General features: G+C 39.0%; 1 long non-coding RNA gene across 1 annotated transcript in view; it reads right to left on the reverse strand.

Annotated features, from left to right (window-relative positions):
- Nucleotides 1–12,801: 12,801 nt before the first annotated feature.
- Nucleotides 12,802–14,759, reverse strand: part of LOC114116464 (uncharacterized) — a 79,841-nt gene continuing 77,883 nt past the window's right edge. The window contains exons 3-4 of the long non-coding RNA XR_003590379.3: nt 14,285–14,436; nt 12,802–13,758 (exon numbers count right to left, since the gene is read on the reverse strand). This is a non-coding gene — a long non-coding RNA (uncharacterized LOC114116464). The remainder of the gene's footprint in view (nt 13,759–14,284; nt 14,437–14,759) is intronic.

Below are 14,759 nucleotides of genomic sequence, written 5' to 3' on the forward strand. Positions count from 1 at the left end.
TAGCCTTGATGATTCATTGATTTTTAAATTTCCTGTGTTGTTTTGGCTTTAAGTGTGTATATTTCTATTTTTCAAATAGCATACTTCAATGGTATTATCATTCATTATTTTCATTGACACATACATAGATTCAATGTTTTAATAGGCAAGATTCATACATTTACGTTTATTATCATAACTGAGATTTTTCTTGTCTCTCTCATTTTGTTTTATGTTCTATAATATTTGCAATCCCCCGCTTTCTTTTTCTTGTTTTTCTTTGTTCATTTGTTTTTAACCTCAGTTTTTTCCTCAAGTGATTTAGAGGGTAAATAACTCATTTTTATTACCTTTAAATGAAAATTTCATTATCTTTAAATGAAAATGCCTATTTTATGTTAATTATTTAGCTAGAGAGTGAATATTACTTATTTCCTCCTAATAAAATTGGGAATAAACTTTTTTATAGTCCTAATTTTTGTTCATTGAGCATTTTATTTTATATATTTTATTGTATGAGTAAATTATAACATTTTCATTAAGCTACTTATACATTGTCTTTGATGATAGTTTCAATGATGACTTCCATTTTTTTAGTGCCTTGACTTCTCTTTATTTACATTCCTCACTTTCATTAACGGTTTAGTTTCCCAGGAGGGGTAAGTGAGTTGTACACTTGCTGAGGAGTTTTGCACATGAAGATGTCCTTTACAGCTGAAGAGCAACTTGACTGGACACAGAATTCTTGGATAATAAAATTTTCACTTTGGATAATGCTTATATTTAGGTAGAGCTGTTGCAAACACTAGCCATATACTGACTCATTGAATTCTTCTGTATGAAAGCTCTAATCATTATCTCCATTCTGAAGATGGTATAACTGAAGGACAGAAAGCTTAAGTAAATTGCTGAAGGTGAGACAACTGGTAAGTGGAGTCAAAATTTGAGCCTAGACAATTTTGTTTCATAGCCTGTACTCATAACCACTATAGCAAATGGTTCATTAGATAGTCATTTGGAGATTATTGTGTCTTAGGTATTTATAGATGTTAATTCATTGCCTCTAGGCTTTTGCCGACTAAGGTCCATCTAGTCAAGCCTATGGTTTTTCCAGTAGTCATGTATGGATGTGAGAGTTGGACTGTGAAGAAGGCTGAGCACCGAAGAATTGATGCTTTTGAACTGTGGTGTTGGAGAAGACTCTTGAGAGTTCCTTGGATTGCAAGGAGATCCAACCAGCCCATTCTGAAGGAGATCAGCCCTGGGATTTCTTTGGAAGGAATGATGCTAAAGCTGAAATTCCAGTACTTTGGCCACCTCATGAGAAGAGTTGACTCATTGGAAAAGACTCTGATGCTCAGAGGGATTGGGGGCAGGAGGAGAAGGGGACAACAGAGGATGAGATGGCTGGATGGTATCACTGACTCGATGGACGTGAGTCTGAGTGAACTCCAGGAGTTGGTGATGGACAGGGAGGCCTGGCATGCTGCGATTCATGGGGTCGCAAAGAGTCGGACATGACTGAGCGCCTGAACTGAATTGAGGCTTTTAGAGAAGATACCTCTGAGAAGTCATATTTTTCTTCACTGGAAGAGAAGCTGTATTTTTTTCTTCACTTTGCCTGGATGCAGTATCAAACTATTAGTCTCTATGCTTTGTGTTTTTAAGCAACTTTTCTGTATGTTCAGACTTACTTCATCTCTGTAAAGCTTTCTTCTAGCATTTCATTCATTTTATTGTTTCTTTAGTATTGTCTCCTGTTCAGATCCCTATGTATGTAGGCGGTGTATCCACTGGTACTTGACTTACACATTTATTTAACAAACATTTATTGATGATTTACCAGGTGTCAGATACTGTGAATACAATGATGATGAAAATATGGCCACTAGCCTTATTAGTCTTGTAGTCTAATTACAGGGAGGTGGTTTTTTAAAAAAATAAACACTATTATAATTTTAAATGTCATTTAATGCAAAATCTGAAGGATGAATAGACTTTGCCAGTTTAAAGAGTGAAAGGGTATATCAGGCAGAGGGAGAAGAATGAAAAAGGGTTCAAACAGAGTACGTCTGCTGAAGGGCAGTGAACAATGGGAAGATCATTGTAACCTAAGGTGATCCATATAGTTGGGAACTTGATAATATAGGTCTGTACAGTATATGTTCAAAAGCATCAATTCTTCGGCGCTCAGCCTTCTTCACAGTCCAACTCTCACATCCATACATGACCACTGGAAAAACTGTAGCCTTGACTAGACGGTCCTTAGTCGGCAAAGTAATATCTCTGCTTTTGAATATGCTATCTAGGTTGGTCATAACTTTTCTTTCAAGGAGTAAACGTCTTTTAATTTCATGGCTGCAGTCACCATCTGCAATGATTTTGGAGCCCCCCAAAATAAAGTCTGACCCTGTTTTCACTGTTTCTCCATCTATTTCCCATGACGTGATGGGACTGGATGCCATGATCTTCGTTTTCTGAATGTTGAGCTTTAAGCCAACTTTTTCACTCTCCTCTTTCACTTTCATCAAGAGACTCTGTGGTGTTGGAGAAGACTCTTGAGAGTCCCTTGGACTGCAAGGAGATCCAACCAGTTCATTCTGAAGGAGATCAGCCCTGGGATTTCTTTGGAAGGAATGATGCTAAAGCTGAAACTCCAGTACTTTGGCCACCTCATGCGAAGAGTTGACTCATTGGAAAAGACTCTGATGCTCAGAGGGATTGGGGGCAGGAGGAGGAGGGGACGACAGAGGATGAGATGGCTGGATGGCATCACTGACTCAATGGACGTGAATCTGAGTGAACTCCGGGAGTTGGTGATGGACAGGGAGGCCTGGTGTGCTGCGATTCATGGGGTCACAAAGAGTCAGACACGACTGAGCGACTCAACTGACTGAGTGACAGTGTATGTTAATCTTTGTGTTTTTTTTTTAACAAAAGTCATTAAAAGTTTTAAAGTAGTAAAATCAAATGATCTCATCCAACTAGAGAGTTAATTAAATGAAGCGAAACAGGTATGTAGGGAGACCAGTAGATGGACATTACAATTGTCCAGCTAAAAGATGATGCCAGCTTAGACTAGAATCTTGCTTGGAGAGGGGGAGAAAAGAAAAAGTTTCACAAACAATTACAAAATAAATGCTTTATGTTTATAAATTTTAGTAGAAGTGACCGAAACCAACCTAAACTGTCATGACAAGCCTAATTATACAATTGCAGGGATGTCTCCAAGAAAATGAAGGCGCACAGCTGACTTAGGGCCTGGAACCAAGAAGTGACTTACTTTTATTTCTCATCTCTGTTTCTAAAATTTCTCTGTCATCCTCTCTACCTGTGTGTGCTGACTTAATCTGTTCTATACTTCTGATGGACAATGGTCATAGCACATCACTCGCATTTCTGCATCTCTTCCAGTCAGAAGTAAGCATGCAACTGAATGTTTAATTCTTTAGTTTCAATTCTAATTTCTCAAGAGCATGATCCAGGTTATCCAGGTTGGGTCTTTTCAACTGGATTCAGGGGGGAGTTTTATGATAAAAATAAGATTCTGAGGACCTACCACATTGGATGAGGCTAGGGTTAGGGTTTGGGCTTCCCTAGTGGAAGAGTTGGACACGACTGAGCGGCTTCACTTTCACTTTCCACTTTCATGCATTGGAGAAGGAAATGGCAACCCACTCCAGTGTTCTTGCCTGGAGAATCCCAGGGACGGGGGAGCCTGGTGGGCTGCCGTCTATGCGGTCGCACAGAGTCGGACACGACTGAAGTGACTTAGCAGCAGCAGCAGCAGCAGCAGTGGCTCAGTTGGTAAAGAATCTGCCGGCAGTGCAGGAGACCCGGGTTTGATCCCTGGGTTGGGAAGATCACCTGGAGAAGGAAATGGCAACCCACTCCAGTATCCTTGCCTGGAAAATCTCATGGACAGAGGAGCCTGGTGGACTGCAGTCCATGGGGTCGCAAAGAGTCGGGCACGACTGAGGGACTAACACTAACCAAGCTTCCCAGGTGGTGCAGTGCCAAAGAATCTGCCTTTGTGGATTGTGCCAATGCAGGAGGCACAAGAAACATGGGTTCTATCTCTGGGTCAGGAAGACCCACTGTAGGAGGAAATGGCAACCCACTCCAGTATTCTTGCCTGGAGAATCCCATGGACAGAGGAGCCTGGCAGGCTACAGTCCACAGAGTTGCGAAGAATCAGACAGTCAACCAGTCAACCAACTGACAGAGGCACAACACGTTTAGGTGTTAGATGACACAATGATGAACCATGCGTGTTTAAGGTGAGAGGTGTGAGGAGAAAAGACTTATGATTGGAGAGAAACTAAAAAGACCAGCATATACGAAGACCCCGAGACAGGTGGTGGGTTTGAAGCACTATGAGGAGTTTAGCAGCTGGGGTTACAAGCTGACTTTTCCTCTACTTACCACTCATCTCAGTGCCTCTAGTGCTCAACCCAATATCTACTCGTAATAGATGCTCAATAAACACTTTTTGAATGAATCTAGCCTTGTCTGTGTTTTATCTAGCAATTTTCCTTCAAATTTTCTGTCCTCTAGATGGCACCCTTCCATAGTTTACAGGTGATGAAGTTTTCATCCTTTTTTAAATTGGAAAAATTACTTAAATATTCTGGACCTCAATGTCCTCATCTGTAATATATAGGTATACTAATAACAGCTACTTCACAGATGGTTATGAGGTTTCAATCTAGCAAAATATGTAAAACATTCAACTTTTAACTTAGTAGTCAATCGATACATTTTATCCAATATAATTATTAACTTTATTGCTGTTTGGGGTATTATTTCAGCCTATGAGATTATCTATGTTCATGTTATTGTCTTGGTCAGAAATCCTTCGGTTTGTACTTGACATTTGTAATTAGGAGGACACCAAACATCCTTTTCCCATTTAATTGTCTCCTGAGCTCCCCTTTGAGACACTAGCCTTTCCCAGTTCTGAGTCCACGTGTTTGGCGTGGGATGTCTACGCCCAGTTATAGAGCAGCCACTCTGGACGCTTATGTCAATACTTGCATTTCATCTCCCTGATCATAGGGATCGCGGAAGTCCAACTAGAGCTAATGATATGTGCAATAATTTTGGGCTTTTGTCTCTTCTCTGGGAAAACTACTAGAGACCATCTTTTTTTACAATATTATGAGGTGAGGTCCTGAAGTCTGTATCTATGGAAACCATTGTTGCTGTAAGGAGAGCTGAGAGGGCTTTCAAAGGGAGCCTGAGGATCAAGGAGAGCAAAACAAAGAGAGGTTTAAGAATGAAGTTCTGGGCGGTTATTTTTTGAGCCCCTGGATCCATCCTGCCTCAAACTGTTTCTGGTACATTTCATTTTTAGCATAAACTAGCTTAAGGTGGAATTTTGCAACTTGAATTTTACAATCTTAGCTTATACACGATTTTCACTGAGGAGGCAAATTTTTCCACATTCTATTAAATATATATTGACAGAAATAGAATTATTATTTCAATAATTTTACCTAGAAATTCCACTAGTGTAATAATCAATGGATGCAATGCCATTAGGTAGGATATATATTCCTTTTTTTTTTTTTGGTATAAATAGAACTCTGGGATAATAAGATCTTTTGGAAATTAGTGACTCTTAATAGTATGCTGTGGTTCTTATGGGTGATCACTGGGTAAATGATATCTCTGCATATGAATTAGTTCTTTTTTTTCCTATGGCTTGTTTCACTTCTTAACGTAAAACAGGAACATTACCGAGATCTATTATTATCCACTTACTATAAATCTGAGATCAATATTTTGCTATGAATATTTATTATTTAGGGCTTCCCTTAGGCTCAGATGGTAAAGAATCCACATGCAATGTGGGAGACCTGGGTTTGATCCCTGGGTTGGAAAGATCCCCTGGAGGAGGGCATGGCAACCCACTCTTGTATTCTTGCCTGGAGAATCCCCATGGACAGAGGAGCCTGGCAGGCTACAGTCTGCAGGGTCGCAGAGTCAGACACGACTGAGTAACTTGGCACACACATAGCACATTTATTATTTAATTTCTACCTTTCCATTGTATTCAAATTTTGAGAGACCATGGTTTTTATTACTCGTGGAAGGAATATTTGATGTGGAAGGAATTTTGAAATCAGACAGAACTGGGTTCCAATCTCAGCTCAGCTGCTTGCTAGCTCAGTGAACTCAGACCAGTTTTTTAACTCTGAACTTTAACTGTATTTTTTTCAAATTGGAACAATTAGAAATTCCCAGAGAGAAAAGTGTAGTGAGGAATACTGAGGCAGAATATGTAAAACTCTTAGTGTATATTAAGATATCTAATAGCTTATGACAAGTATTATTTTCCTTTTTCCAATTAGTACATTTAGCTTTATCTTCTAATATTTTAGTGAGAAGACATGCAGATGTATTGTTCTTTGATTTAAAATATTAAATGTTTTTCTTTACTTCCTTCTACATACTCAGTGAGAAAGAGTCTATTTAGATTAGATCTTGTTCAAGGTTAATTTGATGTCCTGTATATGAATTACCTGAAGTGGCATAATCAATAGATAATGATAGGAATATCTGTATCTCAGCATATTATACATTTAGAATCATTAAGAGCTTGAAAAGCCATTAAACCCCTCTCCTATCATAATGTCCATACATCAGGTTTTTTAAAAATATATATTCTTTCAGTTCCATTACAGAATTTTGGCTTCCTAATTTTTCATTTGTTTCTAAACTTTATATTATTTTATGCTGCTACCTATGTAACTCATAATAAGGACATTTAAAAAAATATTTGTGCAAACCGTGTCCCATCCATTTAATATGAGCTGAGAGAGAAGTCTCTTCCCCTTGGTTTTATTCTTATTATTGAAGCATTCTCAACATTTGGATCCCAAGTCTCAAGAGTTTTGTTCTTTATAGTATTTTTTGTATAAATATCTTGAATAGTTTTCATATGAAATAAAATTTGCTTTTCTTTAGACTTCAGTTCTAACTTTGACAATCAGAAACCTTTTTATTTTATTATTTTGGCCTCCTTATGTGGTCTGTGAAATCTCAGTTCCCTAACCAGAGATTGAAACCCCAGTCCTTGGCCATGAACATGCAGTCTTAACCACTGGATCACCAGGGAATTCCCCAACAATCAGAAACCATTTAAAAATCTCCCAGTTGCATACCTTACCCAGTGGTCCGATGGCAATGACCTATTCATGCCAGGATCCCTCCTTGGTTCCCATCTGGAAAAAGTGAGATAGAGTTGCCAAGAAGTCCTCTTAAACAGAGGGATTAAACATTTAGAAGTTTGAATCTGTCTGAGTTCTGAATAGTTATACAAGTGACTTTGCTATGCTTTTATATTGTTCAAGCTAAAGTGCAGGAGGGAGAAATAAGCTCCTGAAAGTTAGTGAAGACAGAAAAAGAGAACAAGACTCTATTGCCTGAAATGCTTCTTTAGGTGTGATGATAGTTACAATTTACAACCAAGATACAAGACAGCGTGATGATTAGAAGCATGCATACGGAGCTGCCTGGGCTGGAACACAGGCCTGCCATTCACTCAGTTGTGAAGGGAACCTCCCTCTGTGCTTCTGTGAAATGGAGATAAAAAACAGGACCGGCCTCATGGATTCTTGGGGGGACTGGTAAAGGTAGAGAAAATACATCCACCAAGAAAAGTGCCTGGAATGTTGTAAATGCTCAAAAAACTATTGTTGTGCTTATTATTGTTGTTGTTTCTCAATATTTAACAATACACTGAACAGAAACTTCATATCAATAAATAAATTCAAAATATACAGAGTCAATGGGGCTTCCCCGGCGGCTTGGTGGTTTTAAGAATCTGCCTGTAGTGCAGGAGATATGGGAGATGTGGGTTCAGTCCCTGGGTTTAGAAGATCCCCTGGAGGAGGAAATGGCAACCCACTTCAATATTCTCGCCTGGAAAATCCCATGGACAGAGGAGCTTAGCGGGCTACATGGGGTTGCAGAAAGAGTTAGACATGACTGAGTGACTAAGCATGAGCATGCTGACTAAATGCAGGTAAATATAATTTTAGGATTCTAGTAAATTTAGTTATATAGAAATTGGTGATGTTAATATTAATATAATACTGATTCATGTTCATGAAAATGATTCTTGTCTAACATATATTTTTACAGAAATCTTTACTTTAGAAATTTCTTCATAAACAGGGAATAAAAGCACTTTGCAAACAAAGCCTAAAGGAAAAAAAGGGACAAAAGCATTTTGACTTCCCATTTATTCGCCTGTAAACTGAATTGTAAGTCCGGCTACAACTATTCCAGTTCTCTTCTTAATTCCTCTTTTATTCAAAAATCTGAAAGAATCGTTGATATTTGAAGTTACAGTCTGTTACTGCAGTTTTCCTCTTGGCCTCAGGTAACATCATTTCAGCTTCCCTGGTAGCTCAGACAGTAAAGCGTCTGCCTCCCATGTGGGAGACCCAGGTTCGATCCCTGGATCGGGAAGATCCCCTGGAGAAGGAAATGGCCACCCACTCCAGTGTCATTGCTCCTCTGCAGCTGCTCTTGCAGGAGCCATTGAAACACCCAGAACCACTAAAACGCAGCAAATCCTTTTCACTTGTTACTGATGGAGGCTTCGAAGCAACCGACAATGTTGGCTTTTCTGTCCTCCTTGAAGCTCTTCTCCTCCCCTGGCTTCCTCTTTCCTATATTTACCCTGTCTCTCTCTGGACTTCTTAATCTTCTCAGATACCTCTTTTCGTGGCAATATTGTTAATTTTTTATACTCCTTAGGATTTGTATCTCAATGTTGGACTCTCTCTGATTGCTTTGACCCAAGCCAATAATTTCAGGTTATCACCCAAAGTGTCCCAATTTACTTTTCTCAGTTTATGCCTCAGTTGTTTATATTTCTATCTCTTAGATACCATGGTGCTCCATAAATATTTTAAGGTCACTGTGACCTCAACTGAAACTCAGTATTTTTCTTCCCACTCCAAAGTTGCTTCTATATTAATTCTTATTTAGACAGATGACTCTACCATCAACATGCTCATCTAAGATAGAAACATTTAAAGCACACTGGATTGTTTCCTGAACACTTTCCAGTATTTCCTATTGGTGCTCAAGACCAGCTGAATCTGTCTTTTAAATTACTTAACTCTATCCTTTCTCTACATCTACAGCCCTAGTTAGTTTTCCTTTGTTTTCATCTTTTACTTACAATATTACAATAACCCCTACCTTGTAGGGCAAGAAAAGACCATAAAGCTAATGAAGAACACTGGATTTTCAGAGAAAAAGAAACTTAAATAAGTAGAACCTTTAATGTAAAGTAGGAATAGGGTGTGGTAAGTTGGCAATTGATCTTTCCACAGAATGAAAATTTCTTAGCTCTTAACTTCTCTGCCACTCTGTATCCCTTTCATGGCACTTACCACAGACTGCTCTATACTATAATTATTTGTGTATTAGATTCATCTTACATGCTAGTGTTTCAGTTCAGTCGCTCAGTCATTTCTGACTCTTTGCGACCCCATGGACTGCAGCATGCCAGGCCTCCCTGTCTATCACCAACTCCCTGAGTCTACACAAACTCATGTCCATTGAGTTGGTGATGCCATCCAACCATCTCATCCTCTGTCGTCCCCTTCTCCTCCTGCCCTCAATCTTTCCCAACATCAGGGTCTTTTAAATGAGTCAGCTCTTCGCATCAGGTGGCCAAAATACTGGAGTTTCAGCTTTAACATCAGTCCTTCCAATGAACACCCAGGACCGATTTCCCTTAGGATGGACTGGTTGGATCTCCTTGCAGTCCAAGGGACTTTCAAGAGTCTTCTCCAACACCACAGTTCAAAAGCACCAATTCTTCTGTGCTCAGCCCTCTTTATGGTCCAGCTCTCACATCCATACATGACCACTGGAAAACCATAGCCTTGACTAGATGGACCTTTGTTGGCAAAGTAACAACTCTGGTTTTTAATATGCTGTCTAGGTTGGTCATAACTTTCCTTCCAAGGAGTGTCTTTTGATTTCATGGCTTCAGTCACCATCTGCAGTGATTTTGGAGCCCCCCAAAAGAAAGTCTGACACTGTTTCCCCATCTATTTCCCATGAAGTGATGGGACCAGATGCCATGATCCTAGTTTTCTGAATGCTGAACTTTAAGCCAACTTTTTCACTCTCCTCTTTCACTTTCATCAGGAGGCTCTTTAGTTCTTCTTCGCTTTCTGCCATAAGGGTGGTGTCATCTGTATATCTGAGGTAATTGATATTTCTCCCAGCAATCTTGATTCCAGCTTGTGCTTCCTGCAGCCCATGATGTACTCTGATGATGTATGTTTCTCATGATGTACTCTGCATATAAGTTAAATAAGCAGGGTGACAATATACAGCCTTGACATACTCCTTTTCCTATTTGGAACCAGTCTGTTGTTCCATGTCCAGTTCTTCCATTTAAGTCTGGATTTTGCGATAAGGAGTTTATAATCTGGGCCACTGTCAGCTCCTGGTCTTGTTTTTGCTGATGGTATAGAGCTTCTCTGCTGCTGCAAGGAATATAATCAGTATGACTTCAGTATTGACCGTTTGGTGATGTCATGCATAGAGTCATCTCTTGCGCTGTTGGAAGAGGGTGTTTGCTATGACCAGTGTGTTCTCTTGGCAAAACTCTGTTAGCATTTGCCCTGCTTCATTTTGTACTTCAAAGTCAAACTTACCTGTTACTCCAGGTATCTCTGGAGTTCCTGCTTTTGAATTCCAGTTCCCTGTGATGAAAAGGACATTTTTTTTTGGCATTAGTTCCAGAGGGCCTTTTAGGTTATCATAGAACTATTCAACTTGAGCTTCTTTAGCATTACTGGTTGGGGCATAGACTTGGATTACTGTGATAGTGAATGGTTTACCTTGGAAATGAACAGAGATCATTCTGTCATTTTTGAGACTGCACCCAAGGACTGCATTTCATGTTCTTTTGTTAACTATGAGGGCTACTCCATTTCTTGCCCACATTAATAGAAATAATGGTTATCTGAATTAAATTCACCCATTCTGGTTTATTTTAGTTCACTGATTCCTAAAATGTTGATGTTCACTCTTGTCATTTCCTGTTTGACCACTTCCAATTTACTTTGATTCATGGACCTAATATTCCAGGTTCCTATGTAATATTGCTAGAGCTTAAGCTTTCTAAAATTAAGAGACTTCTCTTATTTTTACCCTTCCCACCCCCGCTAAGAAATGCTTGGTACAGTTTTGCTATTCAATAGGTATATAATTGAGATGAGCTGTGAATTTTGCCATTAATAAGTTTCTTGGAAGCTATCAGAAACACACATGTCTATTACTAAACCTATGCTAAATTGCATGGAATGTCCCCATCTTCTTTCTAATTTGCACTAAAAGTCTCTATTTTCAAAGCTCTTCATCAACAGATTATTTATTTAAAAAAAAACAGTAAGAATAATCATAGACATCTTTAAAGTAGCAATCTCTAGCCTTCTTAGCCCTGAATTATCATCATGTTGAAAGAGGCAATGAGGTGCATTGTCAGGATCACAGACTCTCATCTAGATCTATTTGAGTCAAAGCCTTGGCTCCACCCTCAGAAGCTGTGTGTCCTAAGTAAGGCACTTAAGCCACTTGTGCCTCACTTTCAGTATGTGCAAGACAGGTGATAGAACAGTATCTACCTCATAAGGCTGGTGTGAGAATGAAATGAATGAATGTATATAAAGTGCTTAGAGAAGTACTCAGGACATTGCTAGTGCTCAGGTGGTTTTAGCTATTACACTATTATTATTATTATGTGGACTCAGTTGTTTATGTCTGCCCCTCCCTTGCAAGCATGAACTCCTAAATGGTTGATACTGTGTTTTCTTGGTCTTTGTATTTCAGGTGACCAGCACAGTGCCTGACACACAATAAACTCTGAAATAGAAGAACCTGGAATGAAATTTCTTCTTATCCTAGAGGTGAACTTGAACTTGCTCCCTGTCTTGGGTATCCACAGAATTTTCTTTTCCTCCATCATCAACCTCATATTTAACCCTGCTGGTTTTCATTTATTTTATAATTCAGTCATAATGAATTTTAAAATCCATTCTAACTTCCAGAGATCTCTGGAGACTTGCCTCATCAGTCTGACATAGCATTCATTTACAATCCTTATTTTTTCATTTCCTTGTATGAGGTCTAAGAATTGTTCCAATAAAACACTTTTAAGATTGCATTACACATACTGCGTGCTATTTATTCCTGGCTACATGTTCAAATTAACAAGCAAGAAATTATGTATGCCCTGGTCAACTACTAAAACTATAATGCTGTATCTTTTATAACTGAAAAAAATTAGACCTGGACTATGCTTTGGTAACCATCTAAACTAATAGTTTAAATGGAAAATATTTATGCTACTTGATCATTCTCCCATGATGGTAAGTTCTTCAGTAGCCCCCATGATAAAAAAAAAAAAGAAGAAGAATCTGTCTTTTGCCTGTGTTTTTCTAGAAAGAGAGAACATATTACTCCAAAGTCATCTTGTTCTTTTGATGGGAAATTATTTCTTATATTGAATATAACCCATTGCTCTAAAAAATAATATAGGTTAAAGCAGATCACCATCTTCCATGATGGTCTTCAAATATTTGAGAACAGGTATTTTATTTCCTGATATAAATCAAGAGACTGTACTGATGGAGTTCAAGAATTCTTAGAATTAAATGCACATAAATATAATTTAATCCTATTATTTTGCAGATGAAGAAATGGAAAAGAAGAGAGGTTGAATAATTTGCCCCGTGTCACATATTTGTTCATTCATTGTGTATTCAGACACCAGCCTGATAAATTCACAATTTTATAGTTTATTATAATATGTAACAATTTTATAATTTATTATAACATAGGGCAATTTTATGCTTGCATATGACATACATCATTTTATAATACATGATATAATTTGCTATAGCAAATACATTATGCACAAATTGTTATTTTATTACATAAATAACACTGAAGACCTTACAGCCAATTCATTCTCTTCCTTCTCTCCCCAGAGGTTACCACTAACCCCTACTTGTTATTTAACATTCAAACATATTGTATCAGTCAGTGTTTCAGCAGAGAAACAGAATCACTGTGGGTGACATGGAATAAAGGATTTACGTTAGGGATCTGATTTTACACAGTTGTAGGAGCTGTCGAAGAAGTGGAAACCTGATGCCTCTGCATTTGGGATGGAAGTCACTGAAGATTCACAGACATGAAGCAGGGCAGAATGACAAATGGGAACGTAAATCAGTTCCTCCTTGCCTCCAACCTTGGCAATGCCGGTGAAATCAAAGGAGCTGGAACCCTTTGCCATGAGGCTGCACACATGCCTGGCACCGGACTCAGAGTAGCTGAAACAGAAGCTGCTGGCCTGGATGAGGTGCAAGCGTGGTGGCTCCTCCGGGCCAGTGAGGGAAGCAGCAGTCAGACACAAGGTGTGGAATCTGTAGAGGCTCCAGGTCGCCATGGAACATATAATGCTGTGTAGTTGTCTGGAGTATGCCCTTAATCTCTGCCAGTCATCCAAAGCTAGGGCCCAGCAGCAAAGAGGAAGAGCACAGAGCTCTTCCCTCACCTTGCTTTGTCAACAGATTTCTCAGTGTGATGTTTTATCAGGACTGACAACCGGCTTGGACTAAAAAGTGTGTCATGTCGATCAGTTTCAATACCTGAAACATTTGCTCCTTTAATCACTTGTAAAGGGAGGATGTGTCATGAACATGAGAATCAATGCAGCACCCAAACATTGTCCTGAGGGTGAAATGAGATGATTATGAAGTACCTGATTTAGTGAGAGGTGTACAGTAAGCACTCAATAAATAGTTATAAATATTAACAGTATTAGATAGTGTTAGTCCCTCAGTTATGTCTAACTCTTTGAAACCCCATGGGCTGTATGTAGCCTGCCCGGCTCTTCTGTCTATAGAGTTCTCTAGGCAAGAATACTGGAGTGGGTTGCCATTCCCTTCTCTAGCGGATCTTCCTGACCCAGGGATCGAATCTGCATTCGATGGTAAAGTGGGTTCTTTACCATCTGAGCCACCAAGGAAGTCTTCAGTATTTGTGCCTTAAAACTCTCTGTGCTTCTCAGGACTTCCCTGGTGGTCTAGTGGTTAACAATCCACCTTCTGATGCAGGGGACATGGGTTCGATCCCTGGTTGGGGAACTCAGATCCTGCAGGTTGCAATGAAGATCTTGCCTTCCACAACTAAGACCCAATACAGCCAAATTAATTAATTAATTTAAAAACTCCCACTGCTTCTATCTGTGTCTCACCATTGAACATTAGACTTCTTGAAGGTAAGATCTGTGACTGTTAAGTCCTGTATCATCTGAAGCTTAGCTCAGAGCCTGATCTATAGAAGGTGTTCAACACTTGGAGATTGCATTGAAAATGAATTTGTAAGACACTGTCCTGGCAGCAGTTCCTAGGAGACAAGAGAGAATTTATGAGGATATTCAACACATGAGAATGAGGAGGGCACCATCATTGGGGGGGAAACACTCAAATACCAATCCTCCTGTTTGCATGAATTCTGTGATGTTAGAGCTTAAGATGTTCTTGATTTATTTTGTACATGGTATTGGTATATTCAGCTACCAATTTAGAAAAATTTGAATTCTATCACTAGGTAACATCACATGGTAAAATGAATTTCAGGTGGATAAAACATTTAAGTGGAAAAAGTAAAGTCATGTAGATTTCTCATACTCCTCTGCTCTGAGTGAGAACACCAATACCAGAGCAGTC

This window comes from Ovis aries, chromosome 9, assembly GCF_016772045.2.
Source record: "Ovis aries strain OAR_USU_Benz2616 breed Rambouillet chromosome 9, ARS-UI_Ramb_v3.0, whole genome shotgun sequence".
NCBI classification, from domain to species: domain Eukaryota; kingdom Metazoa; phylum Chordata; class Mammalia; order Artiodactyla; family Bovidae; genus Ovis; species Ovis aries.